The sequence below is a fragment of the Giraffa tippelskirchi genome, chromosome 7 (assembly GCF_054371585.1).
Source record: "Giraffa tippelskirchi isolate mGirTip1 chromosome 7, T2T-mGirTip1v1.2.pri, whole genome shotgun sequence".
NCBI lineage: Eukaryota > Metazoa > Chordata > Mammalia > Artiodactyla > Giraffidae > Giraffa > Giraffa tippelskirchi.
In genome coordinates this window covers 126,380,879-126,407,131 of record NC_137281.1, presented here as the reverse complement: position 1 = coordinate 126,407,131, position 26,253 = coordinate 126,380,879, and the positions used below count along the sequence as shown (strand labels likewise).

General features: G+C 44.4%; 1 long non-coding RNA gene across 2 annotated transcripts; it reads right to left on the bottom strand.

Moving 5' to 3' along the window:
* Positions 1-2,231: 2,231 nt before the first annotated feature.
* On the bottom strand, positions 2,232-26,216 carry LOC145515072 (uncharacterized). Of its 2 annotated transcripts, none has more exons than XR_014060666.1 (3): positions 23,157-26,216; positions 15,716-15,819; positions 2,232-2,319 (listed from the first exon to the last, which is right to left on the bottom strand). It is a non-coding gene; the product is annotated as an uncharacterized LOC145515072 (long non-coding RNA). The 2 variants fall into 2 exon arrangements; XR_014060665.1 differs by lacking the exon at positions 2,232-2,319 and adding an exon at positions 11,093-11,345.
* Positions 26,217-26,253: the final 37 nt, after the last annotated feature.

The window sequence follows — 26,253 nt, the reverse complement described above, 5'->3', positions numbered from 1 at the left end:
AGAGACTGATTTGTCCGCCTTGCACGTCAGTTGTTATGAGAAGCCAGTACAGAAGTCCTTGTAGTGCAGAATCTGTCTTTACATTTTGGCAATTAGGACTTTATTTTACCTCTGCTATTTTATTATTCTCTTTCATTTCAGTATGCTCTTATTTCTCTGCATGACTGTATAATTATAAAAAAATGTAATTGCCACTAGTTAGTAAAAGGTACCTGGTGCATTTTCAATAACCTTCCCATGCAACTAGTACATTTTTTAGAACTTTTTTTTTAATCATAAATGAAGTTTTTACTCATCAGCAGTGAAAATGACAGTGATAATAACTTGAGAACTTGGGATTTAATTTTAAGCATACTACTTTACAACATAAATTGAAAATATGGAAATGGAGATGGAAATGAAGATTTTTGCGTTATTTTAAGCACGTCATTACTCAGATTGTTTTCATAGTACTCTTGTGACACATGAAGTACTTCCATAATGAAGAATATCTGCTGTGAAATGGTCAAGTGTTCAGTACTTATGTTTGTGCTAAGACATAAGACCTTTTCAAAGGTCAGTCATTTGAGGTTAGCCTCTGAGGACTACCTGGATTTATCCTTCTTTATTTTTGTATTTCTCTACAATTGTGTCACTGGGCTAATGCAAGGACATCCCCTGATGCCCATGATCATTGTCAAGGCACTTTACATCCTTCTTAGCGATGAGGTGCATAGCAACTGACTGGTTGATGAAACCTATTGGATCTTCTCTCTGCCTTTTTGGAATAAGTCAGGAACTAAATGGAGTAGGTTTGACTTTTCACAATGTTTTAGCATTCTACCATTTCTGAAGGTTTATAAGCAGTTTCATTTATTTGTTTTTGAATAGGTTTTATTTTTGTTCTTCAACACCAGACTTCCTTGTGACATCCATTACTTGGAGGTTGATTATAACTTTTACTATATCTTCAAGAGATATTGTGCCTAATATTTGAAGATTTGTTTCATATATTAGATCTTAGAGAGCTCAATCTTGATCAGTCTTTGGAACTAGTCAATTTATGCTATGTCCAAAATGTAATGTTAGATTATTGGTAAATAGGCATGGTTTCTACCTTCAGCAAAGGGGTTTAAAATTCATCTGGAGCCACACAACTTTATACTACACTTGGTGCCTCAGTTGGTAAAGAATCTGCCTGCAGTGTGGGAGATTCAGGTTTGATCCCTGGGTTGGGAAGATCCCCTGGAGAAGGGAATGGCAGCCTACTCTAGTATTCTTGCCTGGAGAATCCCATGGGCAGAGGAACCTGGCGGGCTACAGTCCATGGGGTCGCAAAGAGTTGGGTACGACTGAGCAACTAACACTTTAATTTTCTGACGAAGAAAGACAGTGTTTGATAAGTGACCAACAAGTACAGAGAGTACAGGAAGGAAGCAAAGATCATATCCTTGATGATACTCAGGAAAGAATAACCATGATAGATTCTTGGATACCATAGAGGGATAAGAGAATGCAGACCTTTCTAGATGGAGAAAACACAGCATTCCTGAACTCCTTTTAGGTGTACAGAAATGCATAAAGATGACAACATTTGTAAAGGCATTGCTATTTTTCTCTTAAACCATTCTCATGCAATCAGTATATAATTTAAAGTAGAATACCTATCTTTCGCATGTGTTACATCAATGGATGGCTTACCTCAGTAAATACCACACAGTAAAGATGTCTATAGCAAAAAGACTAATAATGTCATAGTTGGAGTTATAGATATTTTCTACAAAGAATGTGATACTCCAATTCATATTTTGAGTTAAACCACTGTTTCATTCAGTTAACAAATAGATAATAAATACCCCAAAGAGTCAGACACGACTGACACTCATGCACACATCATAAACAGAAATGGAGAAGCAATGTAATACAACAATGTTTACAGCATATGTAATACTCCCAGGCAGTTAGTCACATGATTCCATGTTTCACTTTTACACCTGGAATACATTGGACGCTGATATTTTTTTATGCTGGGTTTCAAGGCATTTTGTTCCCCTGAAGTGAGCCAATCAACCCAGAACCATCAGTAAAAAGTCACTCTTTCCATTACACTGTCCCTATTATCATAAATCAGGTAATTCTGTGTGTATATTTCTCAGTTCTGTTCCCTTAGTTGAGTTTTCCCTCCATACATCAATTTCCTACTATATTAATTACTTCATAATAAAAATTCTCCATAGATGATGATGTAAATTCTCCAGGTTTGTTTTTCTTGCTTGGATATGCTAAACCCTTTGACTTGACATGATTTTACAGCCATCTTGATAATTTCCACAACAACTTCTACTGGGATTTAAAAAAAATTATTAGAGTATTCTACTGGGATTTTAATTAAGATTAAATCTATGGGTCAATCTGGGGAGAACTGATAGCCTTTACAATATTGAAATTTTTAATCCACAAATCTGATATATCCTCTATTTAGGTCTTAAAATGTTTCCCCTTTAATTTCCTTCAATAATATTTTGTAGTTTGCAGTCTAACTGGTACTAGATTTATTCCTATGTATTTGGTCTTTTATGCATTTTTGGTAAATCATATATAAAATTATTTTGTTTTCAATTTCTTTTTATTTCTATAAAGGAATACAATGGATCACTGACCTATGTCCAGTGATTATCTTAAATTCAAATTTATTTTAAAAATTGTTTGAATTTTTGGCACAATCATATTGTATACAATACGTGATGGTTTTGTATGTCTTACTTTCCAGTTCCTATGACTTTCATCTCTTCTTTGTAGCCTAATTATGCTGGTTCAAGTGTAATTCTTAATAGAAATTACAGTGGTTTCCCCCTCTGATATTTCATGTGATAGCTTGCACTGGTTGCATTCCTAAAGATAAGCCACTCTTACTTGCAGGAAGTGAAGAATAACTAAGAGCCTCTTGATGAAGGTGAAAGAAGAGAGTGAAAAAGCTGGCTTAAAACTCAACATTCAAAAAACCAAGGTGATGGCATCTGGTCCCATGACTTCATGGCAAATAGAAGGTGACTTCCCTCATAGCTCAGTTGGTAAAGAATCCACCTGCAATGCAGGAGACCTGGGTTTGATTTCTGGTTTGGGAAGATTGCCTGGAGAAGGAAATGGCAACCTACTCCACTATTCTTGCCTGGGAAATCCCATGGACAGAGGAGTCTGGTGGGCTACAGTCCATGGGGTCGCAGGAGTCAGACACGACTTAGGGACTGAACCACCAGAAGAAGGAAAAGTGGAAGCAGTGACAGATTTTATTTTCTTGGGCTCCCAAATCACTGCTTGAAATTAAAAGATGCTTGCTCTTTGGAAGTAAAGCTCTGACAAACCTAGACAGCATATTAAAAAGCAGAGAAATCACTTTGTGGTGAGCAGAGTGAGCTGGGACTCAGTAAAATCTCTTTGGGTTGTAAATTAGTTCTTTTTTTCACTTTCTTTTTATTTCACCTAGAAGCGGCATCTTGAGTTTTTGCCTTGCTCTGTCTGGCTGAGTTTCCTCAGTGTATGAGTATTCTAGATCTATCCCTGTAGCTACTGTAAGGCGAAAGTGGAGAAAAGAGAGCAAGCTAGGCAGTCAGGAAAAGAAAAGCGAAATTAGAGGGAAACGAGGGGGTGACTGGCCCTGAAGGAGAACCACTGTCCTCCCTTTCTGACGGGTCTTTCGCGTACCCCGCCAATGCAAAATTCTCCGAAGGGATGGTTCATTTTTAGCCTGTAGTTGAGTCCTGTGGTCACATAGGTGGAGGTCTGGAATCTGGTAGTCTTGTAGCTTTGAGAACATAGGCGCCCACGGGAAAACACAGTGTGGTTTGGGCAATTTGGTCACTGTGATTTTATTCTTTGTTTTCAAGGTCAACACAATGAGCCATTTCTACCATGAGTCCCCATGTAGCCCCTGGCATTCAGCCTTTTTGATTTGGGATAAGGGCCAAAGGTCAATCTTCCAGAACTGCTTCCTGTGGGACAGGGGCATAATGGAGTGAGATGAGAAAAGCCTGTTTGTGGGTCAAGGGGATTTGTGTGGGGTTGAAGTTATTGGTAATTTGAGCGAGTTAGAAGTAGCTCATGGATAGCTGGGTTGGTGAAGGTTCATAAGCGGTTCTGAAGAAATTTTGAAAAAAGACGCATTAAACATGGGCCGAAAGTTAGAATAAGGGTAAGCAGAAGAAGAGGGCCTAGAAAAGGTAGGACCCAGGGCGTCCAGTTCCAATTGCTTAACCAGTTTTCCCATGAGTTACTGAGATGGTGATGTATTTTTGAGGCCCTGTTTATCAGATTTCTTGCTGCTTCCTTTACAACCTGGTGGCTCAGCTGGTAGAGAATCTGCCTGAAATGTGGGAGACCTGGGTTCGATCCCTGGGTTGGGAAGATCCCCTGGACAAGTGAAAGGCTACCCGCTCCAGTATTTTGGCCTGGAGAATTCCATGGACTGTATAGTCCATAGGGTCGCAAAGAGTCGGACACAACTGAGGGACTTTTACTTTCTTCCTTTACAACTCCTGATTTGTTGGTGTAAAAGCAGCAAGCTTCCTCCCAAAATAGACATAGGCCCCCTTTCTCTGCCATGAGAAGGTCTAATCCTCTTCTGTTTGGGAGGACCACGGCTGCCATGGAATCTAGCTGGTTTTGGATAACGATAAGGCCAGTGGCTATTCTTCTAGGCTCTCAGTGAGGTCTTTAGAAAGGTAGTAATTTAAAGAAGTTGTGAGTCTTGCTGTCCCTGTTCCAATCCCAGCTGCTATTCCTATACTTATTAATAGAGGAATGAACTGAATTGCCCATTTGGGTCAGTTATGAATTAGTGGGATAGGGAGGGTCTGTAAGGAATATGTAGTTTCCAGGTTATGCCAAGGGATTTGGCTATTTGTTGAGTGATTTGGGAGATAAAAGCTGGCCCATTATCGGATTGGAGAGAGGATGGGAAGCCAAAGGGATGATTTCTTGTATGAGAAACTATGTTACTCAGTTTCTGAGGCAGTTTCTGATCTCATAGGAAAAGCTTCAATCCACCCTGAAAAAGTGTCTCTGAGAGTGAGCGTGAGTTTTCATTTTTGAGTTGGAGGCATGTGAGTGAAGTCAACTGGCCAGTCCTCTGCTGGGATATGCCCTCGAGCCTAATGTGTTGGGAATGAGGGAATAGGCTTTAGGGCTCCCTGTGGTGAGACTGAGGGACAGATAATGCAAGAGTGAGTGATTTGCTGTAGGAGTGAAAGAAGGTTAAGCGAAGTGATATGAGGTCTTCAGTTCAGTTCAGTCACTCAGTTGTGTCTGACTCTTTGCGACCCCATGGACTGCAGCACTCCAGGCTTCCCTGTCCATCACCGACTCTCAGAGCCTGCTCAAACTCATGTCCATTGAGTTGATGATGCCATAAGAGGTCTTAAGAGATGGTAAAGACGTTTAGTGCCTACGTGTAGGACCTGATGAATGTCCATAAGAATCTGTGTGGCCTGAGATGTTTGTGTAACCAGTCTCCTTGTGGTTGTGCTCCTTCTTGTAATAATGCCTGTTTTCTTTGGGGAGGTGAAGGGCCTTTATGTTGGGGATTACTATAAGTTGTTGAGTTGGTGATCGGAGTGAGGCTTTTTTCGCTTCTCTGTCTGCAGTGTTGTTACCCCGTAAAATGAGGTCTGAGGCTGCCTGGTGAGCTCGGTAATGTATGATGCCTACTTCAGTTGGCATGTTAGCTGCTTTTAAAAGTTGGAGTATAAGCAGGGCATTAGTTATGGGAGAGCCTTTGGTAGATAGGAGCGCTCGTTCCTTCCAGATGGCAGCATGTAAGTGTATGATGTGGAAAGCATATTTAGAATCAGTGTGTGTGTTTGCTCTCTTGTTAACTGCGAGGGTAAGGGCTCTAGTTAGTGCAATAAGTTCTGCCTTTTGGGAAGAGGTTTCCGAGGGGAGAGGTTGGGATTAAATAATTTCAGTGTCAGAGACAATTGCACATCCAGCTACCTTTTTCTCCTTCTGATGTCGTAGAGAAGCTGCCATCAATATACCAAGTAAAGTCAGGGCTGTTTAAAGGGGTTGAGGAAATATGGGAGAAATGGGGCATCAGGTCTTCTAATGCCTCTTTGCAAGTATGGATGAGGAGCTCAGAAGAATTAGGGATAAGGGTGGCAGGGTTGAGAGTAGGACAGCGTTCAAAGGCGAACTCGGGAGATTCGAGAAGGGTGACATGAATTAGCTGAATGCGTGAAGGAGCTAGAAGGGTCATGGATTTGTGAGAAAGTAAGTCCTTAAAGTCATGTGGTGAATGAATGACAGTGGGTGCTCCAAGGAAGGTTTTTACTTTCCTGAGCGAGGATTGTAGCTGCTGCCAGAGCATGTAGGCAGGCTGGCAGTCCTTGAATTGCGGTATCTAGTTGCTCTGACAGATAAGTGACAGGAGTGAAGGAGGGGCCCTGATTTTGTCCCAAAACTCTTAGGGCAATTTTGTTTCTCTCAGTAGTGTAGAGTGTAAAGAGGCAAGATAAGTCAGGAAGTGTGACAGCTGAGGCTGAGAGAATGGTTTGCTTAAGGGTCTTAAAGGCTGAATGGACATTTGATTTTAGCTGTAGGGGTTCTGAAAGATCTCTTTGGGTGGCTTGATATGGGTGTTGTGCCAAGAGGGTGAAATTAGGAATCCAGAGGCATAGATATCCAGCTAACCCCCAGCAGGACAGAATCTGTTTTCAATGTAGGGGGTGGTAGGGTCGATATAAGGGACTTTCTATCGGTAGTAATATATCTTTTTGTTGGTGTTAAAAGGACTCCAAGATAGATGACTCTAGGAAGAGAAAGCTGAACCTTAGTGGGAGATGCTCGATAGCCTCGATTGGCTAGAAAATTGAGGGGTTGTATAGTGTGTTGTTGAGAGCGTGTAAGTGAAGGACTACAAACTACAAAGGAGGAGATGGTCCACATATTGGAGGACAGTACTCAGAGTAAGGTCAAGAGAGGTTAGGTCTGATGCTAGAGCTTGGCCAAAGAAACAAGAGCTATCATGAAAGCCTTGTTGGAGGACTGTCCCTGTCAGCTGTTGGGAGCAGTGATTGTGTGGCTCAGTCCAGATAAAGGCAAAGAGGTCTTTAGAGTTTGGGTGCAAAGGGATGGTAAAGAAGACATCCATGAGGTAGAACGGTGAAGTGGGTAGTGGAAGAGGGAATGAGAGAGAGAAGAGTATAGGGATTTGGAACTGCTGGATGTATGGGGATAAGAGCCGCATTGATAAGTCTCAGGTCCTGGACCAGGTGATAGGAGCCATTTGGCTTTTTGAGGGGTAAGACAAGGGTGTTATAGGGAGAGTGGCTAAGGCGCAAGGGGCCCTGATGTAGCAGCTTAGTGAGGGTAGGCTTTAACCCTTGTTGATGTTTTTGAGAGATTGGGTATTGTGGTTGATTGGGGAATTTAGAGGGGTCTTCGAGGCAGATATGAATTGGAACATGGTGAGAGGTGACAGATGGGTTGTCTGTATCCCAAACTATAGGATTTATGGTTGGGGAGAGCAATGGGGCGGGGGAAGAGGAGGTGGGGTTGAGGAACAGTAGTCAGGCTAGATCAGAAGATGGGCTTGGGATAGTAATAGAGGCTTTGAATTTTGAGAGAAGGTCTCTCCAAGAATAAGAGTGGGGCATTTGGGGAGTATGAGAAAAGAATGGGGAAATGGGGTATGTTGAAGTGTGCAAACTAGAGGCTTGCTAATTCGTGGCATAGATATTAAACAGTCAACCCCCATAACAGAGACCTGAGGGACCTTGGTTTTTCTGGGTTAGCCAGGCATAGCAGAGTAAGTGGCCCCCGTGTTAATGAGAAAAGGGATCGGCTTACCTGCCACCGTGAGAAGGCCTTTTGAAGGCCCACAATGAGGCAAGCAACCATATGATTACCGGCTGCTTGTCCAGGTCTCCCTGCCTGATAATCCCAGTTGGGATCATCTCGGGGGACAGCCATTGCCCCTACAGGCTTGGTGTCCTCAGTCCTGTGTATTTCATCAGCATGCGCCTGAGGGGCTTGCCGTCCTCGCTCCTTCTCTTCTGGGAGAAGAGTGGAGGAAAGTATGGTGTAAATATCATGCCAGGTTAAGTTGCAAGACTGGGTAAGATACTTGAATTCTTTTAGATAATTATCAGGGTCTGAAGAGAAGGAGCCAAGATGCTTTTCAGTTTGAGATAGATCGGTGAGGGAGAATGGGACGCGAACCCGAATCCAGCTACCTCCCGTAAAGGGAGAGGTGGAGCAGGGAAAGAGCGAGTTCCTGCTGCGACGTTTCTGGCTTTAACGTTGTTCGGACATTTTTGGGGGGTGGATCTAGGGAGGTCGGGGTAGAGCCTTGGAACTCTCGGGATAGAGGATGGGGCTGAGGTCTCAGAGCTTGCAGGGGAGGGGGCTTGGGAGGCAGGCGGCCTGCCCTTGAGAAGGAGGGAGGGAGGAGGGGACGTAAGGTGGAGGTTGTGAAACTGGATCTGGAGCGACTGCCAGGGGATTGGGAGCGATAGGGTGTGGGCTGTGGTCGGAAGGGTTCAAAGAAGAAGAAGAAAAGTCTCAACAGGAATCGGGAGACACTGTATTAGGAGGATGTGGCCCAGAGTGGGCTAAGAGTATTTGACAAGTAGAACAGGATTCACAGAGGGAGAATCGAGAGCAAAGAGCAAAGAACGCCTGGACATGAGGGATCTCTGACCACTTTCCGTTGCGGCGGCAGAAGGTACGGAGGTCCCATAGAGTATTATAATCGAGAGTTTTGTTTTCTGGCCATTGGAACCTATTATCAAGTCTGTATTGTGGCCTGACAGTGTTAGAATAGTAAATAAGTCTTTTTGGTCTTATGTCTCCTTGGAAGCCCAAGGCTTTTAGGTTTCGGAGAAAGCATCCTAGAGGAGTAGATTTTGAGGGGCTGGGATTGAGATTTTCCCATTGTGGCCAAATAGGAAGGGTAGACAAGGGTGACTGCCCTCGTAGCTCAGCTGGTAAAGAATCCAACTGCAATGCAGGAGACCTGGGTTCGATCCCTGGGTTGGGAAGATCCCCTGGAGAAGGAAATGGCAACCCACTCCACTATTCTTGCCTGGGAAATCCCACGGACAGAGGAGCCTGAACAGAGGAGCCTGGTGGGCTACAGTCCATGGAGTCACAAGAGTCGGACACAACTTAGCGACTGAAACACCAGACAAAGGCGAAGGAAAGCAAGGAGAAAGGGCCAAGAGAAAAGGCATCCCCATTTTCAGGACCTTCTCAGAGAGTAGTAATAGTCTGCTTTGAAATGGTCATCCCCTATTTCAAAGTCAGATGGGGCACAAGGCTGAAGGCCCGAGGGCTGTGGGGATCCTCCTGCCTACGGGGCGAGAGAGGGAGAGAGAGAGAGAGGATCCCAGGGAATGTGGTTTCACTCACGCTTGTAACCGATGGATGAAATGTGGGCCGCTGTGTGGATGGCAGTCCAGCAAGGCAAGTGGAGAGTCCCGTCCGGAGCTCATCTCGGTTTCTCGGCAAGGTCCAAGGGAGGGGACCACTGGAGGTGGGCTCGTGAGGGGAGCCCACCCACTTGCTGTGGATCTTCCCTCCCGGGTTTTGACACCAGAATGTAAGGCGAGTGCAGAGAAAAAAGGGTGAGCGAGCCAGGCAGTCAGGCAAGAAACGGAAATTTATTAGAGGGAAACGAGAGAGTGACTGGCCCTTAAGGAGAACCAGTGTCCTCCCTGTCTGACAGGGTCTTTCGTGTACCCCGCCAATGAGAACGTCTCTGAAGGGATGGTTAATTTTTAGCCTGTAGTTGAGTCTTGTGGTCACGTAGCTGGAGGTCTGGGATGAGGTGGTCTCATAGCCTTGAGAACGTAGGCGCCCTCAGGAAAACAGAATGTGGTTTGGGCAATGTGGTCAGTCTCAAGGGTCACTGTGATTTTATTCTTTGTTTGTGAGGTCAACGTAATGAGCCATTTCTACCATGAGCCCCCATGTAGGCCCGATCAGCTCCTAGGGGCACAATTTCCTTGTTCAGTGTTGTTTTGATATGACTGAGAGTCCATCATACATATGGAGCACATCTTGCTGAAGCTTTAATCTGTTGCTGAGGATTTTGCTGTTTATGGGTGTTGCTTCTTGTAGGCTGGGCTGCGTGTGTCTTTTGAATGATGGATTTCTCGGGATCTAGGACCAGATGCTGCTGCTAAGTCACTTCAGTCATGTCCGACTCTGTGCGACCCCATAGACGGCAGCCCACCAGGCTCCCCCGTCCCTGGGATTCTCCAGGCAAGAATACTGGAGTGGGTTGCCATTTCCTTCTCCAGTGCATGACAGTGAAAGTGAAATCGCTCAGTCGTGTCCGACTCTTAGGACCCCATGGACTGCAGCCCACCAGGCTCCTTGCCCATGGGACTGTCCAGGCAAGAGTACTGGAGTGGGTTGCCATTGTCTTCTCCAATGGAGGAATATTAGATCCTAGGCTTAGCCTCTCTCAATAGTTTATTTTCAGGCATTTGGAGATTGTCAATTATCCTTCGTGCTGCCAGACTACCTTCCCACATACTGTGTAGGGGTTCTTTTTACTCAAGGCTCTCTCCCGCATTTATTGTTTGTGGATTTATGAGGATGCCCAACCTGAAGGGTGGTGTATGATTTCTGATTGTCATTTTTCGATTGACATTCCTGCAGTCATTAGGGATGCAGAGCATCTTGGCCTGTGGTGGAGATTTGGATTTTGTATAGTTTTGTTTATTCCTTAAAGAGTGTGTGGAAAATTTCCCTGTCTTCTTGGCTTCCTGAAAGTCCATTGTTTGGAATTTCTTTCTGCAAAGCCTACCCAAGTAAATGGCCTGAGGGCAGCTGTCATTAACAACCCAAGACATTTGAATGTTAGCTTAAAGCTCTACATTCAAAAAATGAAGATCATGGCATCCAGTCTCATCACTTCCTGGTAAATAGATGGGGAAATAATGGAAACAGTGACAGACTTTATTTTCTTGGGCTCCAAAATCACTGTAGATGGTGACTGCAGCCTTGAAATTAAAAGACACTTGCTCCTTGCAAGAAAAGCTATGACAAACTTAGACAGCGTATTAAAAAGCAGAGACATTACTGACAAAGGCACGTCTAGTCAAAGCTATGGTTTTTCCAGTAGTCATGTATAGATGTGAGAGTTGGACCATAAAGAAGGCCGAGTGCCAAAGAATTGATGTTTTTGAACTGTGGTGTTGGAGAAGACTCTTGAAAGTCCCTTGGACAGCAAGGAGACCAAACCAGTCAATCCTAGAGGAAAGTAGTCCTGAATATTCATTGGAAGGACTGATGCTGAAGCTGAAGCTCCAATACTTTGGCCACCTGATGCGAAGACTGACTCACTGGAAAAGACCCTGATGCTGCAGAAGATTGAAGGCAGAAGGAGAAAGGGATGTTAGAGGATGAAATGGTTGGATGGCATCACTGACTCGATGGACATGAGTTTGAGCAAGCTCTGGGAAATGGTGAAGGACAGGGAAGCCTGGCGTGCTGCAGTCCACGGGGTCGCAAAGAGTCGGACAAGAACGAGTGCCTGAACAACAAGGACATTTGAAGTAGAAGTGCCAGTAAGCACAGGTAGTGTGGTTGTCATTACAGGACGTTTCCACAAGGTGGCGGCAGCACTCTCCCCTGCCAGCCTGTGGTTCCTCAGACAACCAGAGCCTTAGGGAAAGTGGGCTTCCTGGGCTGTGAATTGGAGTGGAATGTGCCAGAGCAAAATGCCTGCAGCCTTGTATCTCACTGCTTCTTCCCCTTAAATCTTCACACACCCGACCCCCAGACTAATCCCAACTGAGGCCACAGCAACCAGCTGAGAGTACTTAGGTGCTAGGAGGCTGCACTCTCAGGAAGCGTTTAATCTTAACAGGAAGAAGGCTTGAGCTGAGAACCCCAGCACCAGGAGATGTGCAGGCTAGGTGACTATTGCTTCCACCATCCTCCAGGCTTTGATCCCACTCAGGACTCTGGTCCCAGCCAAGACAAGCAGACAGTCGTGATTTTCAAAGGGGCTCAGAAATAATAACTAAAAAGGGGCTCAATGAAGGACACCCTGCCAGGCTGTCTGGACCCTACCCCAGTTCAGCCTTGGGACTCAAGCCTTCTCAGGCTCCTGGGATACCATGGAAGCCCAAATGAGGGAGGTGGGAAGGAATAAAGTTGATTTTCTGTCCTTTCCTTTGCCTTCATGCTGATGCTGTGTAGGGGTACAGTCAATCTGCCACCCTGTGCTTATTGTCAGTGTACAGTCGGCTGATTCAGGTACGATGTATCCATGGAGTATATCTGGTCTTTTTTGGGTTCTTTTGCCATAGAGTTTATTGCAGAAGGTTGAGCAACGTGCTGAGCACCTGGTCCTTGTGGGTTATCTATCTCACATACAGTGTTCTGTGTATATGAGGAAGGAAGGAAGAAAACAGTCTATGTGGAGTATCTCTTAGAGATGCATGTTTCTGTGTATAGGTGAGAGATAGAGATTTCTGTGTGTGTGTGGAAGGGAGGAAGGAAGGAAGCTGATAATCCTTGTGGATTATTATTATAGATTTCTCCTCCAGCAATTAGGGATCCGTAATATCTTGTCTTGTTGTGGAGGTTTGATTTTGTTTTGGCTTTTTTTTTCCCCCTAAAAGGTTGTCAGGAGAATTTACCTTTGACAGTTGGGTTACTGAAAGTCGGCTGTCATTGGAATTTATTTCTCCATTTACCTGCCCCAAGACATTTCCTGAGGTGGGTAATGTTAATTTCTGTCATTCACAGAAATCCAGCCCTCGTGATTTGAGTTGTCAGTGAACACCCGAGAAAATGTTGTAGTTACAGAAGATGTCCACAAGGCAGCACCATTATTCAGGCCTGTCTTTGGTTCCTGGGGTGACCAAAACCTGAGGGAAAGTTTGCTTCTTGGGCAATGAAATAGGGAGGAGTGTGCCTGAGCTAACCCGAAAGGACTTGAGTCTCCTGCATCTCCGTTATCTTTCCCCCTGAAGCATCACACAAACAGCCCACCCTGGCTAATCTTTCCAGGATCACAGTAGACTGCTGAGGTGCTTAGGTGCTAGTGCTAGGAGGCTGCACTCTTGGGAACAAGGTTTGAGCTGGGATCCCCAGCACCAGGAGAGGTGGAGGCTAGCTGAACCTTGCTTTCAAATCCCTTGAGGCCTTGATGCCACGCGGGACTCTGGTCCCAGCCAGAATGTAGGAGAGAGTAGACCTTTAGAAGGGTCAATCAAGGGCACCCTGCCAGGCTGTGTCAACCATCCCCAGGTCAGCAGTGGGACTCAAGTCTGTCCAAGCTCCAGGGACATGATAGCATCCCAAGTCAAGGAGGTCGGAGATAAGAGAGTAGACACTGCTTTTCTCTCCTTTTCTTATCATCTTGTTGATGCTGCGTGCAGTACACTTGATTCGCAGTCTTGTGATTGTTGTCGGCGTACAGCCTCCTAACTCAGGCATACGTATTTATGGGGTGGGATATCTCTTTTTTTTTTTGCCATAAAAGAATGAGAAGAGTGCTGAACATCAGGTCCTTCTGAATTATCTCAGTTATACTTTTCTGTGCATACACAGAAAAAACTTAGGAGATAATTACTGTGGATTAGCTCTTAGAGTTACAGATTTCTGTGTATCTGTGCAAGGAAGTAAGGATGGGAGGAGAGAAAAGACTATTTCTTGTGGACTATCTATTACAGATTCACATTTCTTGTCTATGAAGTTAAGGACTGATAGATCCCACGTGGGGGCTCATTGTTAAGATGGCTCGTTATGTTGACCTCCCAAACAAAGAATAAAATCACAGTGACCCTTGAGACTGACCAAATTGCCCAAACAACATTCTGTTTTCTCACTGGTGCCTACCTTCTCAAAGCTACAAGACCACCAGATTCCAGACCTCTGGCTACGTGACCACAGGACTCAACTACAGGCTAAAAATTAACCCTCCCTTCAGAGAATTTTTCATTGGTGGGGTATAAAAAAACCGTGTCAGAAAGGGTGGACACTGGTTCTCCTTAAGGGCCAGTCACCCTCTTGTTTCCCTTTAATAAATTTCCCTTTTCTTGCCTGACTTCCCAGCTCACTCTCTTTTTCTCTGCACTCGCCTTACAATTCTGTTCTATGAGTGAGGAGTATTCAGCATCTAGCTGTCTCGCTTTGTCTTCATTTTTCAGTCTTTGGCCTTGTTGGTTGATTCTCTATCTCGGCTCTAGTAAATAATGCTGCTCTGGATATAGGGGTGCACGAGTCATTTCAAATTATGATTTTTTTCCATATCTGAGCCCAAGAGTGGGATTGCTGGATCATATGGTACCTATGTGTTGAGTTTTTAAAGGAACCTCCATGCTGTTTTCCATAGTGCCTGCACCCATTTACACCCCCACCAAGAGTGTAGGAAGATTCCCTTTTGTCTCCGACCTCTGCAGCATTTATTCTTTGTGGATCTTTCTGATGATGGCCATTCTGGTGAGGTGATTCCTCAGTGTTGTTTTGATTTGCATTGATTTGATAATTAGTCATGTGGAGTATGTTTCCATGTGCTTTTTGATCTTATACAGTGTGAGTATAGTTTACCTGTTGAAATTGGCTTCTTGGACATCGACCCTGTTTTGAATACTTTTTTTTGGTGATTTACCCCCAAGGACTTGAGGACAGGTGTCCTTTCCAGCCCTGCATGCATCCTGAGTACTCAGAGATCATTAACACCAGTTTTTAAAGTTGTTGTTATGGGAAACGGCCATAAGGCGGCAGCATTTCTTCCTGCCCAACTCTGGTTACTTAGGCAACCAGAGCCTGAGGGAAAGCCTTGCTCCTGGATTGTCCCTTTCAGCTAACTGTGACAGAAGTAACAAACAGCCAGGGCGTATTTTGTCTCTTGATTTCTGATCCCTTAACCTTTATTTCCTAGACACGTGCTAATTCCTGCAAGTCCACTCTACGGAGGGTGATGTCATCCGTAGGCGGGGGTGACCCTAAGAAAGGAGGCTGGAGGTGGGATCCCCACCACCAGGAGTCTTGGAGCCCAGGGGACTTTTCAAAACTCTTCCATCCCAGAAGTTCCAGCATCCTTTGGGTGCAGTAAGCTTGGCTTGGCTGCAGGAGGACCTCCCTCCACCCCCCAGAGCTGGAGATTCTCCAGGTCCTTTGGTGGAGGGCTCATTACCAGGCACATCTTCCTTGCCAACTCAGATCCAAGACACTCCAGCCTTGGGACCCAAGTCTGCTCAGGTTCCAGGGATGTGACACCAGCCTAGGTCACCAGGTCTGAGGGGCCTAGAGTCAGCATTTCTATTGCTTTTTTTTTTTTCAATTGTATCGTTTGAATTGGGGAATATAAGTGATTTACAATGTTGTAGAATTTTTCCCCCCAAGAGACAGCAACTTTATTCACTTATTGGAGAAGGAAATGGCAACCCACTCCAGTATTCTTGCCTGGAGAATTCCATGGACAGAGGAGCCTGGCAGGCTGCAATCCATGGGGTTGCAAAGAGTTGGACACAACTGAGTGACTCTCACTTATTCACTTATGTCTAGAAATCTATCTGTTCCTTTAGAGTTCTTTTCCCATATGGGTTATTGCAGAGTGCTGAATAGGGTTCTGCATGCTATACAGTGGGTCCTTCTGGATCATTTTATAATTAGGAGTGTGTATATGAACCAGCTGATTTCTCCCCACCCCTTTTCCTTCTTGGTAACCATAAGTTACAAGGCTGTATATTGTCACCCTGCTTATTTAACTTACATGCAGAGTATATCCTGTGAAATGCCGGGCTGGATGAAGCACAATCTGGAGTCAAGATCGCTGGGAGAAATATCAATAACCTCAGATATGCAGATGACAGTACCCTTATGGAAGAAAGCAAACAGAAACTGCGTAATTTCTTGAGGAAAGTGAAAAAGTTGGCTTAAAACTCAACATTGAGAAAACTAAGATCTTGGCATCTGGTCCCATCACTTCATGGCAAACAGATGGGGAAACAATGGAAACAGTGACAGACTTTATTTTCTTGGCCTCCAAAATCACTGCAGATGGTGACTGCAGCTATGAAATTAAAAGACGCTTGCTCCTTGGAAGAAAAGCTATGATCAATCTAGACAGCATATTAAAAAGCAGAGACATTACTTTGCCAAAAAAGATCCATCTAGTCAAAGATATGGTTTTTCCAGTAGTCATATATGGATGTGAGAGCTGGACCACAAAGAAAGCTGAGCACTGAAGAATTTACGCTTTTGAACTGTGGTGTTGGAGAAGACTCGTGAGAGTCCATTGGACTGCAAGGAGATCCAAACAGTCTATCCTGAAGGAAATTGGTCCTAAATATTCATTGGAAGGATGGATGCTGAAGCTGAAACTCCAATACTTTGTCCACCTGATGCAAAGAAGTGACTCACTAGAAAAGACCCTGATGCTGGGAAAGATTGAAGGCAGGAGGAGAAGGGGACAACAGAGGATGAAATGGTTGGACGGCATCACTGACTCAATGGACATGAGTTTGAGTAAGCTCCGTGAGTTGGTGATGGAAAGGGAAGCCTGGTGTGCTGCAGTCCATGGGGTCACAAAGAGTCGGACACAACTGAGCGACTGAACTGAACTGAACTGGATCCAAACCCCCAGGGACTTCAGTCATCACCTGGGTCTGGGCTGGGTCAGAATTAGGCCACAGATGGGAAACGAGGTTCTTTCCTTACTGCATTTCCCTGTGATTAAGGTCACAACGTCAACCATGACTTAGCTTGTTTTCTGTATTTCTTTCAAGCAGCTTCCTTGAAGTTTCTGAAAGTCAAAGATAAGGAGCTGGTCTGGTGAAGTCTTCCATAATAACAACTAGGCTTTTGATCATTAATCAGTTAGGTTGATACAGTGATTGCCCAAGGTGGGGGTTGTTGACTGATCTTTAAAGATCTTTAAGATGGTTTGAATTACTAAAGTAAAATCCTGCAGGGTGTGAGAATAACAAAGCCTTAGTGGAGGAGCTTCCACTGATAACATAGTAAATCTGCCCATCATGGGCATCTAGGTTCCCAACCGCCCTACCCTGCCTTACTGCTTTTATGCTTTGGTTCTGATCTATCACAACCCTCTGACTCATGCTTTCAGATTCTGCCCAGCCACCAATACCCTTAATACTCTCTCTAAGCCTTGATTCTTTTTGTTTTTTAATTTTTCTCCATCTTGGTTATTTATTTTTAAAATTTCATTTCTTTATTTTTTGCTGCTCTGTGCCTTCCTTGCTGTGCAAGGGCTTCTCACTGCAGTGGCTTCTCTTGTTGCAGAGCACGGGATCTAGGGCATATGGGCTTCAGCAGCTGTGGCCTTAGTTGCTCCGTGGCATGTGCAGTCTTCCCAGGCCAGGGATTGAACCTGTGTCCCCTCCATTGACAGGCAGATTCTTTACCACTAGACCACCAGGGAAGTCCAAGTCGTGACTCTTGGTATTCCCTTTGCCAGAAATATTCTCCTGTTTCCCTTATGCCCCACTGTTTTATGATCCAGTTTTAAAAATGAAACTACCACATGGATTCTTTTTGTTTTAATTAAGCTCTTTTGCAAGACATAAGGATTAACAGTCCAGCTCAAGTAATGGAAGTTTATTTTAAGATGGCACAAGTCAAGAAAGGGGCTTCCCTGGTGGCTCAGAGGTAAAGAATCTGCCTGCAATACAAGAGAAGCAGGAGATGCTAGTTTGAACCCTGGGTTGGGAAGATCCCTTGGAGGAGAGCGTGGCAGCCCACTCCAGTATTCTTGCCTGAAAAATCCTATGGACAGAGGAGCCTGGCGGGCTACAGTCCGTAGGGTCGCAGAGTCGGACATGATTGAGGCAACTGAGCATGCAAGTCAATATGGAAGATAGGCAAACCATGGAAATTCAAGAACAGGAACTCTTCTGGGTGCAAGATGACTCCAGGAATCTCAGTGGCAGGAACTAAGGATCTTCAGGGTCCTGTTCTGCATCTTGTGACTCATCTACTATTAGGGATGTTCTCATTTCTGTACATTCAGTTTCTGCTTCCTCATAACTCCGCCCTACTCAAGAAATACTACTTGCATCTGGCCCCACAACTTCCTCCTTCCTTACATCTTTTTAGCTTTAGCTTCTGCCCCTAATTTCCTGATTCTCTTCTTGTTTCCCATTTCAGATTCTAGAGAGCAACCTGCTCCTACTTTACTTTTTAGGCACAACCTTCTCCACTGAGCTGCCCCATTAGTATCTGATCAGCCTGTGGGTCTGGCTAATTTGGGGGGATCAGGTGTCCACACATGGTCCAATCAACCTTGGACCAACAAAGCTGCCCAAGTTCTCTCTTAACAAGGGCTGTGAGTATACCAGTTACCGTGATTGCTATAAACAAGACACTTTCACTTATATCATCTCATGTTATTATAATAATCTTGACAGTGGATATCATCCTATTTTCTACAGAAGAAGAATTTAGGGAACAGGGAGCTTACCCAAGGCAAAGCCAACATGCAACCTCAAATCTGTCATTAGAAATCACCATCCAGAAGCCTCAAGGAAGCATGCTAAGTGAATTTCTCTTGAAACAAAATTACAAGGCAGAGAGATGTCAGAGAAAGGACAGCAGTACTGCTGCCCTTTGTTCCTCCCACGACTGCATAGAGAACAGGTTTTCCTAGGAGAACTTGCCTGTGGTTGATAAGTATGTGTTTGTGCATGTGTTTGAGACTGTCCTGTGGGTTCAAATCAGGGATATTACTTAGAATAAAGTCTGATGGATAAAGTCTAAGACAGATCCATCTTGTACCATAATCTACCTTAAGGTACATGGTAGATACAGATGTATCATCTTAACCTAATATAAAAAAATCCAGATTTACAACACAAGTCAACAAAAATATAATTTTTTTTCCTGTTGCTACTTCTTTCCATCTTATTCTGGACCCTGGGTTATGGGATTAGTGTAGGAGTGGCTTGAAGAAAAACTGTAGGCTTAAGGCTCTTCAGATTCTTCTCTGTCCCAGAATGAAACAGTCAGGAAGATTCTGCACGTGTGGCATGTGGGTACAGGGTGAGTATGGTGGGACCAGCAGCAGGGGTGGGGGGAGAGGCGGAGGGGAAGGGGTGGTAAATTAGTAGCTATTTACTAATATACCTCTCCCTGATGGTGTGTGGGTATAGAGTGTGGTGAGACCAGCGGGGGGTGGTAAATTAGTATCTATTTACTAATATACCTCTCCCTGATTAATGAGGAGATGGAAAAACATGAGAATTGGATGAAATAATATAAGGGAAGCCTTTAGAATATTTCCTGGCTATATTAGTTTACTATGGATGCTCTAACCAGTTCAGTTCAGTTCAGTCGCTCAGTCGTGTCTGACTCTTTGTGACCCCATGGACTGCAGCACGCCAGGCTTCCCTGTCTATCACCACCTCCTGGAGCTTACCCAAACTCGTGTCCATTGAGTCAGTGATGCCATCCAACCACCTCATCCTCTGTTGTCCCCTTCTCCCCCTGCCTTCAATCTTTGCCAGCATCAGGGTCTTTTCCAGTGAGTCAATTCTTCGCATCAGGTGGTCAAAGTATTGGAGTTTCAGCTTTGGCATTAGTCCTTCCAATGAATATTCAGGACTCATTTCCTTTAGGATGGATTGGTTGGATCTCCTTGCGGTCCAAGGGACTCTCAAGAGTCTTCTCCAACACCAGAGTTCAAAAGCATCAATTCTTCAGTGCTCAGATTTCCTTATATTCCAACTCTCACATCCATACATGACTACTGGAAAAACCATAGCTTTGACTAGACAGACCTTTGTTGCTCTAATAAATTACCACAAACTTACTCGCTTAAATCATACAAATTTGGGAGTGATATCACCAAGATGGAGTAGGAGATTCCTGCTTCCATTCCCCAACAAAGATCAACAATTAAATAGCTATTCAGGAATAAAAAACAGCTCTGGAGTTCACCCAAGAGATTTCAGCAACACTTGAAAATAACAACAGACCCAATCAAAAAGTGGGCCAAAGAACTAAACAGACACTTCTCCAAAGAAGACATACAGATGGTTAACAAACACATGAAAAGATGCTCAACATCACTCATTATCAGAGAAATGCAAATCAAAACCACAATGAGGTACCATTTCACGCCCATTTTCATGCCCATTAGAATGGCTGCTATCCAAAAGACAAACAATAAATGCTGGAGAGGGTGTGGAGAAAAGGGAACCCTCTTACACTGTTGGTGGGAATGCAAACTAGTACAGCCACTTGGAGACCAGTGTGGAGATTCCTCAAAAAACTGGAAATAGAACTGCCATACGACCTAGCAATCCCACCGCTGGGCATACACACTGAGGAAACCAGAATTGAAAGAGACACATGTACCCCAATGTTCATCGCAGCACTGTTTATAATAGCCAGGACATGGAAGCAGCCTAGATGCCCATCAGCAGATGAATGGATAAAAAAGCTGTGGTACATATACACAATGGAATATTACTCAGCCATTAAAAAGAATACATTCGAATCAGTTCTAATGAGGTGGATGAAACTGGAGCCTATTATACAGAGTGAAGTAAGCCAGAAAGAAAAACACCAATACAGTATACTAACACACATATATGGTATTTAGTCAATCGGTAAAGATAACCCTGTATGCGAGACATCAAAAGAGACACAGATAAATAGAACAGTATTACGGACTCTATGGGAGAGGGCGAGGGTGGGATGATATGGGAGAATGGCATTGAAGCATGTAAATTATCATATGTGAAACGAATCGCCAATTCAGGTCCAATGCATGATACAGGGTGCTCGGGCTAGTGCACTGGGATGACCCAGAGGGATGAGATGGGGAGGGAGGGGGAAGGCGGGTTCTGGAAGGGGAAAGCATGTACACCCATGGTGGATTCATGTCAATGTATGGCAAAACAAATGCAATATTGTAAAGTAATTAGCCCCCAACTAAAATAAATAAATTTATTTAAAAAAATAAAAATAATAAATAAATAAATAAAAAATAAAATTAAGAAAATAACAACAACTTGAGAATAACCACACCAAAAAGAAAGGAAGCCAGCTTCATTTTGTCTGCATCAACCCATCCTACAAGCTGGCATTGCTCAACACCAAGACAGACCTCTCCAATTAGAATTCACCAGGAAAGGAAGAATGGGGTGAGCAACCAGCTTCTCCTGCCTTTGGGGGTCCCACAGGAGGGACCTGCTTTAGTTCACCCCACTCAGAGACTGGCAAAGCTGAGATGTATGAAGATAGCTAGGTTTGGGGAAGAAAAGTGGGGGATTCCAGTGGTAGTCAGAGCAACCACAGTTCCCAGTAACCTGCTCTGCAGGTGAGCCCAAAAGCTTTCAACACTGAAGATACCAACAGCCTGCACAGCTGTTGGGGACGCTCTGCAGGTTTCACTGGCATTTGTCCAAAGGTAGTAGGATTTGCTAATGCCAACCTCCTGAGTCCCTCTCCTTGCCCACTGGAGCCCAGGAACCACACTGGCATCCAGCCCAGGCCTCTGCAGCTGCATGAATTGAACATGCCAGGCTAGACCTCTGCAGTTCACCCCTACCATTGTGCATGCACTTGACAAAAGCCCCTCTAGCTGTGTACTTGCATGCCGCAGGCCTGACGCCTGTCACCAGACTCCACTATTATATATGGGTGTCCATGGGGAGACTGTGCAGCCAAGGCAGAGCATGCCAATGCCCTGGGACCATGCAGCTGCTTGAGGGCCTGGATCAGGCTCTGTCTTTTGTCACTGGCCTGCACCAGGGCACTCACCTGCATCTAACCCCTCCAAATGTGTATCTGTGTGCCCTTAGCCCAATCCCAAGTGGGCTCCCCTGCCACATGCTGGTGGTGAGACCCAGAAGTCATGAGAGTGCATACAGCCAGCCAGGGCCCCTGCAGGTGCCCATGTAGACACAGTTGGCCCTGGCCCTTGCTGCCTGCCCTGGTCCCCACCACTCCACGTGTGTTTGAAATTACCCTCTGCCCCTGCAGGCAACAGAAGCTAGCCCCCACAGCTGCCTGTGTGCATAGCTCAAGCCACCACTGCTGCTTGCCCTGGTCCATAGCAGCTGGATCTGGAGACACTGCTGAGGACCCCAACAGCCCTTGCAGTCTCTGTGGACACCGAGTATCACTTGTCAAGGGCTGTGGACCCTGACGGACTGAGAGAAATGAGTCACCATGACCCCTGGTCCTGGTGCCACCAAAAGGAGTTCATTACCACTAGACCTACGTGTAAGAAATGCTGAAAGGAGTTCTTCAAGCTGAAATGAAAGGATGTTAACTAGTAATAGGAAAATAAAATTATATTCCAACAAGTTGAATAACTTAGAAGAAATGGATGAATTCCTAGAACCATACGATCTACTGAGCCTAAATCATGAAGATAGAAAATCTGAATAGACCAATAACAAGTAAGGAGATTTAATCAGTAGTTGAAAACCTCTCAACAAAGAAAAGCCTAGGACCAGATGGCTTCATAGGTGAATTCTTCCCCAATTCTTATGAAACTCTTCAAAAACTTGAAGAAGAGGGAAAACTTTGAAACTCATTTTATGAGGCCTACATTACTTTGATGCCAAAGCCAGATAAAGACATTACAGGAGGGAATTCCCTAATGGTCCAGTGGTTAGGACTAGGCACTTTCACTCTCAGGGCCCAGGTTCGATCCCTGGTCAGGGAACTAAGATCCTGCAAGCATTGCGGCCAAATTAAAAAAAAAAAAAGACATTACAGGATATAGACCAATATGCCAAAGATCAGATGAATATAGATGCAAAAATTCTCAACCAAACACTAGCAAACCAAATTAAACAGCATATTAAAGGGATCATTCACAGTTATCAAGTGAGATTAATCCCTGGTGCAAGAATGGCTCAACATAATGCAAATCAAAATGAGTAAACTTTTGAGATCTTAATATACACCTTAGTGACTACAGCAAGTAACTTGAAGTATTCTTGAAAGTTGCTATGAGAGTGGAGCTTTAATGTTCTCACCAAAACAGTGACAACAAAATGGTAATTATATGAGCTAAAGGATGAGCTAAAGCTAATAAACTAGCCCTGTAGTTTTAAACATCTCCTAATACAAACGTGTCAAACCATCACATTGTACAGCTTAAACTTACACAATGTTATATGTAAATAATATCTCAATAAAGCTGGAAAAACACAACAACACATTTATTCTCTTACAATTCTAGAAGTCAGTAGTCTGAAATCAGTTTCTCTGGGCCAAAATCACTGTGTCTGCTTCCTCCTGAGTCTCTTTGGGAGAATCTAATTAGTCATCTTCTCTAGCATCCAGAGCTGCATCTTTGTTGACACCTTTCTCTATCTTGAAAGCCGGCAGTTAGCATATTGCTTCAGTTCTCACAGCAACGAAGACCCAGCACAGCCAAAAATAAATAATAAATACATAAAATTATTAAAAATAAAAATCTTGGATCTGTCCTCTTCACTTCATCTCCCTTCCACCATTTGTCTAAGTCCACGTTACCATCCTCAGCTGACATTTGGCAGTCACCTTAACTGTCTGTCCACTTGCTTCCACTTCTCTGTCCCAGCTGCACTGCTACCACTACCAAGCGCCTCTCTCCCTTGGATGGATCTAGATTAAAATCCCCTGCTCTCTTAGTTCTTTTTCTAACCCTTCTTTCTTGAGATTTGTTAATGGCAGATATATTACCAGTTCCTTGGGGGAAGTCCATTAATCTCACCCGCTGCATATGAATTTTACCGGTTTAACTCTCTTGAGTAAATTTATTTCTAAGATCTGCAGGAAATCTCACGGTTGCTTTTGTGGCTGTTTTCTTTCTTTCTTTCTTTTGTTGTAAATAACCAAGCTTGAGTAATTGAATACTTGACAAAATGGAGAAATCTGGAAATCAGAGATTTTATAACTGTTTTGACCTTTGGAACACTAAGCCTTGTGACACACTGATTTTTCTTGTTAATGCACTGTGTAAAATTCCGGATCTGTAGTAACCCAGTATCAGTGGAGGGTGTTCCCCCTTTCTCTGGATATGTGACCCCAGAAGATATGCATCCTGTGATTTAATTTTTAAATTTCAAAGTAAGTTGTTCCGGCAGAATTTTATTGACAAGTTGTTGAAGTTGTATTCAGTGGAAAGACTGCCTAAAAGTGCTGTGCTGTGTGGGAAAGTTAGGCCGAGGCCCAGAGAAGCTGTGCTAAGCAGGTCAGCAGCAAAGGCAAAGCCAGAATTTTATCCTTTATTCAGTAAAATGCCTAAAAAAAAATCTGTTCCTCACTACTGTGAATGCTGGTCTCTGTTAGGAAATTACATAGAAAGATGACAACTAGTTGTTTAAATACTGTAATAAGGACTTGCTTTTTTTTTTGTCTTAAAAATGTCAGTTTCTTAAGAATCTTTATTACCATGTTAACTTTTCTATAAAGGGCCCTAGTCATAGAATATATTTTGAAGTGTATTTCTTGGACTTCCCTGGTGGCACAGTGGATAAGAATCCGCCTGCCAATGCAGGAGACACAGGTTCTATCCCTGGTCTGGGAAGATTCCACATGCCTCTGAGCAATTAAGCCCCTGTGCCACAACTACTGAGCCTGTGTGCTGAAACTACTGAAGCCCGTACACCCTAGAGCCTGTGCTCTGCAACAAAAGAAACCACTGCAATGAGAAGCCTACTCACCCCAACTAGAGAGTAGTCCCTGCTCACCACAACTAGAGAAAGCCAACGCAAAAGCAACGAAGACCCAGCACAGCCAAAAAAACAAAAAGTATCTCCTGCCCTTCCAAATCTCTTGGTCTTCAGCCAACAACCTTCAAGAGAGTTTCAAAGTGCTATTGCTCAAGAGAAAACAAATACCACTCCAAGTGTGGCAGTTGTGTCATTATTTTAGTGACTTTTGGTTCTGATGTTCTGTTTTCTTAAAACTCAAGAAGTATCTACTTTAAGTAGCCTTCAGCTCTTAAGCCATTACTGAGGCTTTCTCCATCTTCAGCTTTACTCAATGGAAAAACCTTCTGGGAGACTGTGATGAAATGCTACAAGGCAAGAAGGTGAAGCTGAGTTTTAAATTCAGGTGCATGAGTGAAGGCAAGCACCCCTAGTTAGTCATCTCTCTACAGCCTGCTCAGCAGAATGCAGGAGCAGCCTGGGGAACCAGCCAAACACAGCCAAACCTTGTGGGAAGTGTCTCAAAGCAAAAACATGACTGACTCTGTAAGTCCCCTACAAAATCCATCCCATTGCCTTGTTATACCTTGTAATACTCCCCCCACCACCTCATTTCCGTTTGTGTCATTATTGGCATTCCAAAGTCTGATCCATTTTCATCATCAAATATTCTTTTTTGAGCGCCTTCATTGTACAGACCAGTTTGCCAGGTTCTGTTTAAGAAATGAGGCCTTAGCCCCAGTGGGTTTCCAGTGCATCAGAGGAAGGGATGATTACTAGTGAAAAGACAGGTCAGGCCCCATATGTGAGGCACGGAGTAGGTGCCACACTGAGACATCTTCAAGAAATAAGGTGCTGGGGAAAGTGTCCAGGAGTGGGTGAGAGGATCTGGTAGAGGGTCTAGAGGCGGAGGAAAGGGTGTAGGGAATGAAATCCATACACTGTCTTCAAAGTCCTCAAAGCAGGGTGGGGTCTTTGCAGACTTAGGCCTTCCCAGAGGGCAACTCTCTCCCCTTAGAGTTAAACTTCACTGTTTCTTGAAGGGGAGAGAGGCTTAAAGGAAGAATTTGGGCAGAAATCCTGCTTCTAATATAAAAAGCAGAACTGGGTAAGAGAAAAGGACTCACAGATTCCATTGCATGGCTTCTCTACACTGATGCATCAGGCCCACAGGGTGATGCACCATTTCATTCATTCACTTCTGGTGCCAGGCACGTTGCTGGATTCTGGGGACATGCGGCCAACATAGACACTGCATCAGTGCAGCACCTGTTCTCCACTTGTAGACCACTGGCCCCCTGCAGCCTCAGCATTCTCAATGCTAATAATACAGATCCTAAGGCCTCAGTTGAGACTAGACTTACTGTATCAAAATCTCTGTGCTGGTCCTGAGAAACTGCCCCACACTGCCCATCCTCATTACTCTCAAGCTAAAGCTTGAGAACTCTGGTCTGAGGGGTACTGCCTCTGCAGACTACTTTCAGGACAGACTGGTCCCCTTGGATGTGAGACGGACCAACTGTGCACTGTAGCTGGGTTGGTCTTCTTCACCCCTCCCCACTCCTTCCTACCTCTCCCTTCACTCTCTCACCTTCTTCACACTCTACCCGCCCCCCCCGCCCTACCCCCCGCC